Source organism: Limulus polyphemus, unplaced genomic scaffold (genome assembly GCF_000517525.1).
Source record: "Limulus polyphemus unplaced genomic scaffold, Limulus_polyphemus-2.1.2 Scaffold4635, whole genome shotgun sequence".
Taxonomy (NCBI): domain Eukaryota; kingdom Metazoa; phylum Arthropoda; class Merostomata; order Xiphosura; family Limulidae; genus Limulus; species Limulus polyphemus.
In genome coordinates this window covers 56,725-62,881 of record NW_013670245.1, presented here as the reverse complement: position 1 = coordinate 62,881, position 6,157 = coordinate 56,725, and the positions used below count along the sequence as shown (strand labels likewise).

At 37.1% G+C, this 6,157-nt stretch overlaps 1 protein-coding gene across 2 annotated transcripts in view; it reads left to right on the top strand.

The window, feature by feature from the left end:
- Positions 1–4,434: 4,434 nt before the first annotated feature.
- LOC106471459 (frizzled-5-like) overlaps positions 4,435–6,157 on the top strand; it is a 23,294-nt gene continuing 21,571 nt past the window's right edge. For both annotated transcript variants that reach the window (XM_022400074.1, XM_022400075.1), the window contains exon 1: positions 4,435–4,617. The gene's annotated coding sequence lies outside the window, so the exon portion shown is untranslated. The remainder of the gene's footprint in view (positions 4,618–6,157) is intronic.

Here is a 6,157-nt window from a genome sequence, read left to right as displayed (position 1 = left end):
CGCAGATAGCCCTCGTGTAGCTTTGCGCGAAATTCAAAAACAAACACTTTCCGGAACATAATTAGATGCGTTATTTTTTTATCATGGTCCTGACGGTAATGTTCCAGTAAAATTGGGTGGATTCAAATCAAATGTTAGTAACAATTTGATATTCAACGCCGAAGTAATTCGAAAAAAAGTTTTTTTTTGTTTTGTTTTTTACCACTTAAATAAAGCAACGAAAATACTAGAACTGTTCAGATGTTTTCGCCGGATATTCGTTTAGCGTGGGCATTCTATTTGAAAATCGTTTCTAGTATTTGGTATATATAAAAAAATATAAGCAATGTGCAATAATCAATGTTACACGGGAAGCTTTTTTGTTTTCGAAACCGTATTCATTTTCTGTTGATTTTTAGTTACCTCACAAATGGGAGTCATGAATATTCACCCACCCAAAAGAGGATCTGGTTTGAATAAGTTTGAGAACCCATAATCTGGCATGGACTGGTGGTTAGGGCACTTGACTCGTAATCTGTGGTTCGAGTCCTGCCACCGAACATGCTCGACCTTTGGTAGGTCAATACATAGTAGTGTGACGGTCAATCCTATACTTCGTTGATGAAGAATTACCCAAGAGTTGGCGGTAGGTGGTGTTGACTAGCTGCCTTTTCCCTAGTTTGTTACTTCATACATAGTGATGCCTAACGCAGCTCTCCCTCGAGGAACTTGGCGCGAAATTCTGAACTAACAAACAGACAACCCCGTATAATTGTTTAACAATTCAAAATTATGATAGCTATGCGCAAAATATATTTAAAACTAACTATGTCATACGTTAAACTTTCGGGCATTAAGGGTGGGAGTTCTTGGAATAAACTAGTGATGTTAAGAAAGTGCCACGCCCATTTTTGTAAGCATATACAATACGTTTCTTTTATAATAATATTTTGTAACGAAACAGAAATTTTTGAAAAAAAAAATCATTGTGTGGTCGACGTACACAGGACTAGCAAAATTTGTGAATGTGCCTGAATTTTTTGTTGAAATTTGTCGAAAGTTACTCGGGAAGGCAGCTAGTCAACACCACCCACCAACAACTTTCAGGCTACTCTTTTACAAACTAAAGTGGGATTAACCGTTACAATATAACGCCCCCACGGCTGGAAGGGCGAGCATGTTCGGTGATGGGATTCGAACCCGCGACCCACAGGTTGCGAGTCAAGCGTTCTAGCCAATAGACTTACCCAGACCATGTGATCGTTGAATTTAATGTTAGTAGCCATGTTTTCCTGAACCATACTGTCTGATTATCAATGCCACGTGATGTTTTCTTAGTGATTATAATCTTGGTTAAATGTGCACGTGACACGTTAAGCATAATGTAACTTACTTAACACACTCTTACAGCGTGTGGGAGGGGCTTCCGTTAAAAACAAAAACAAAACTTAAATATAAAAAAAATCTCACGTTCACATAACAAGTCAGGTATTGGTGGATATCAGATCACGTGACCCGGAGCGGCTAAACCGTTGTTTGTTCAACTGCCTACTTCTTTTTTTTTTAGACCATATTATTATGAATAATTAATTCAAAATACACTCCCACATAGTGTCTTCATGGCAGAACGTTGTAATCACAAAGATTGGGACTCACCTGTACTTGTACAATCTAGCGTGGTCGCCATGAGCCTCTGCTACGTTTGAAAGTTGTTTGCTGCTGAAGTATCGATCCGGCAGCTAATCCGAAACCCGATGTTTCCCCCCTAAATAATCAATGAGTGTGTTCTTTTCTCTAGCTCCCCCTTACTTGGCCTAATGACATTTGTTTCTTAATGTTCCTCGAGACGAATTTTTATAGGTGGGAAGAAAGCAGGTTGGATACTTTATCTAAGTGAAAACATGAAATTTCACTGTTGTTTCTGCTCCGAATGTCCATTCGGGGCCGATTTTCTAATATTAATGCATCTTTTTTTTTCGTCAATATTCGCTAATATACATTAAGGTTCCTTTTAACCTTTATTCACCATTTCAGTCGTAACACGACTACAAGTAGAAATAATGCAAGATTATAAGAACTGTGAAAAGCACTAGTAAAAAGAACTGTCATTGGAATAAATTAAGAATATGCTGATATTAAAACTATCAAATATTTTTTTCACAGCCAATAGAGGGAGATCCAAAGTAATTTTTTTTTAAATTTAATACCTAGATAAAATCGTTTTCTTACAATCAGGCGAATATTACCATTTTAGTAATAACACTGTTAAAAACTTTCTAAAACTTAATATGTAAAACTGATTATTGGTACTCTAACGTATTTATTCAGTTGAAACAAAATGCAGCCTGTTAAATTTTTATACAGTATATCCCGTTTGATGGTATATTTATTGTGTTTGTTTGTTATGGATTTCGCGCAAAGCTACACGAGGGCTATCTGCGCTAGCCGTCCCTAATTTAGCAGTGTAAGACTAGAGGGAAGGCAGCTAGTCATCACCACCCACCGCCAACTCTTGGGCTACTCTTTTACCAACGAATAGTGGGATTGACCGTCACATTATAACGCCCCAACGGCTGAAAGGGCGAGCATGTTTGGTGTGACGGGGATTCGAACCCGCGACCCACAGATTGCGAGTCGAGCGCCCTGACCACTATTTATTGTGATGCACAAAGCCAAACAATGGGCTATCTGTGTTGTGACCACCACGGGTATCGAAACCCGGTTTCTAGCATTATAAGCCTTCAGAGTTTAGACTTACCACTGAGCCACTGGTGTATACCGTTTGATTGAAAATGAAGCCTGTTCGATGTATCTTGTTTAATAAAAATAAAGACTGTTGAAAGCTAATATAAGCTATGTTTTAGACACTTTGGTAAAGTACTCAGAAATTAACCTGCAACTTTTTTTATCCTCTGACGTTCAACAATGTGAATTTATAAAACTCTATATATTGAACCGTCCTTTTCTCAAAATATCACAGAAACGTAACCAACAATACCATAACGTGCTCTGTTGGAATAATAATATTTTTTTCGAAATGTTGAACTTGTATTAAGCCTAATTTTGTCGGTTAACCTTGAGAATCTCTACTGAGTTTCTCCTTAGAAGCCATGAGGTGTAACGTGGACCCAAGTATTTCTTTGTTTTCAACCCTGAACGCTGGTTTTGATAGGGTTAAACGAATTCTGTTAAACCTAACATTTCTTAACACAAATAATTTATCATGTGAATGCTAAGTAAAACAAGTTTGAGTTACCTTAACACCGGTTTTTACTTCAGATAGTATCCCGTAGTAACAAGATGTGAGTGTGCGCAGATTAACACCGGTTTTTCCTTCAGATAGTAACCCGTAGTAACAAGATGTGAGTGTGCGCAGATTAACACCGGTTTTTCCTTCAGATAGTAACCCGTAGTAACAAGATGTGAGTGTGCGCAGATTAACACCGGTTTTTACTTCAGATAGTATCCCGTAGTAGCAAGATGTGAGTGTGCGCAGAGTACAGGATTATTCCGAAATTCCTCAAGTTCACTAATAATAGTAGCAAATATGTGAGAAAGGTTTTGTTAAAGTATTCAAGGGGGGAAAGTAGATTTTGTGTTTAACATAACATAGACCGTGAAACGTGGGCGTGAAATGTGATGTTAACTCTCCAACGCCATCTGGTGCAGCAGTAAATTACAATTAAAGAAACCTATACTTATGTCATGTTCTAAAATTATATAACAAATTTTCCATACTTTTCGCTAAATCCCAGTTGATCCCTCAAGTAGGAGGGTCTGCTGTTGAAAGCGCTCGGATTATCAGGTTTCTTTAAATGTGACTTATCGGGTTATTTTCTTGTTATTCTTTAGCCAACGTGTTTTCCATCTATCACGTTGAAGTACCTTTAACAAGGCTGTAGAAGCCTTAAAAAAAACATTTATTGCGAGACGTTTCGAACCAATGCTCTTTGTCAGGCTTTTGGTTAAGCCTAATAAAGTGCGTTTGCTCGAAATGTGTCGCAATAAACGTTTTTCACTTCGATGATGTTACTCCGCGTATTTTTCTTTTACATTTAATTCCTTTCGAGTTATTTTTTTCTCTCTCGAATCTATAGCTATGTATATATTCCCATAATGTATCACCTGTCTGTCTGTCTGTTTATCGATCCAATATACATGATGAAACTGTTTTCTTGAAAAACAACTAAGTGCAACTTTACTACACGTCCATAACAAGTGAGGTGTTTATTTTCCTGCTGCTTCTTGTCTCTGTACAACATATGTCTAACTTCTGTGTTAATGTGTAACTAAGTTTAGAAACAACATCAAACTTATACATGCAATTCTCTTTCATTGAAAAGCTCTCCGGCACAACGCACGCGCTCTAACGCACACGCGCTGTGTGGGCGCATGCACGCACTTTGAGCGCCAGCCGGATGTAGTCGACGAACTAGATAATGTGGTTGTTGGCGACCTCGTAGTATATCAAGAAAAGTCATCGATTTTCCTCCTAAAGGCGACCAGGCGGTAGTAGAAGAAAGGAGCTTGGTAGGAGGCGGACAGTTCTATAAAACACGGGTGGAGTCCGTAACTATCTCAACTCCAGGAGCCACCATGTTTGTGCGTCAGTTAACAATTGCCACAGCAACCATGCAGGTAAGATATCACGTGGAGCTTCCAGGTACCGAGTTTCTAATTACGCAGGACCTAGGTCGATTACTGACTGAATTCAAACACGCTTAACATTTTATGATTATGTCAAATGTGTGTGTAAAGGAAAAACTTTAAATTAGTTGGATAAGCAACTTTTCCTACACATGCACTTATGTAGTATATATATAAAAAAAACACATTTCTCAATATCATTTTATGCTTAATTTATTGTTAACCAAAACGAAGTTTTAAAAGAATTTCAGAGAAATTAAATCATGTTTAAGAAAGATTAACAACAGTTCGGAAGGTTGCACCCGAGGGCTACTTTGATAACACCGTCCGCATTTCGATCATACATATCTTTACTTCCTACATTTTAATATCTCGTAAACGATATCAGGCTACTAAATCAATAATACCAGCAAAATATCAGAGGTCCATCTTAACACTACTGTAATCCCATATTAACACTAATGTATTCTCGTCTGAGCACTACTGTAATCTCACCTTCACAGTACAGTAATATTATCTTAATACTACTGTATTCTCATCTAAGTACTATTGTAATCATGGCTGAACATAAATGTAATCCCATCTTAACATTAGTGTAATCCCGTCGGAACACTAATGTAATCTCGTCTTAACACTACTGTAATACCGACTGAACACTACTGTAATCTCATTTAAAACTTCTGTAATCATGTCTTAACACTACAGTAATACCGACTGAACACTACTGTAATCTCGTCTTAACACTACTGTAATACCGACTGAACACTACTTGTTATGATGGGATTATTGTAGTGTTAAGACATGATTACATTAGTGTTTAGATGGGATTACAGTAGTGTTAAACTGGATTACATTAGAGTTAATATGGGATTACAGTAGTGTTTAGACAGGATTACAGGAGTTTTAAATGAGATTACAGTAGTGTTCAGACGGGATTAAGTTAGTGTTAAGGTGGGATTACTTACAGTAATCTCATCTTAACACTACTCTAATCTCAACTAAATACTACGGTAATCTTATCTCCATATTACTTAATATATGTCTGAAAACTACTGTAATCTCATCTTAACACTACTGTAATCCCGACTGAACACTAGTGTACTACCATCTAAACACTACTATAATCCTATCTAAACACTACTGTAATGTCAACTTAATACTACTGAATCTCATCTAAACACTACCGTAATCCCATCGTATCACTACTATAATCATGTCTGAACAACACTATAATCTCATCTTAACACTACTTTAATCCAGACTGAACACTATCATAATTTCATTTGAACATTAATCTAATCCCATCTTAACACTACTGTAATCCCGACTGAACACTAGTGTAATACCATCTAAACACTACTATAATCCTATCTAAACACTACTGCAATCGTGTCTGAATACTACTATAATGCCATCTTAGCTCTACTGTAATCATGTCTGAACACTACTATAATCCCATCTTAACACTACTGTAATCCCGACTGAACACTAGTGTAATACCATCTAAACACTACTATAATCCTATCTAAAC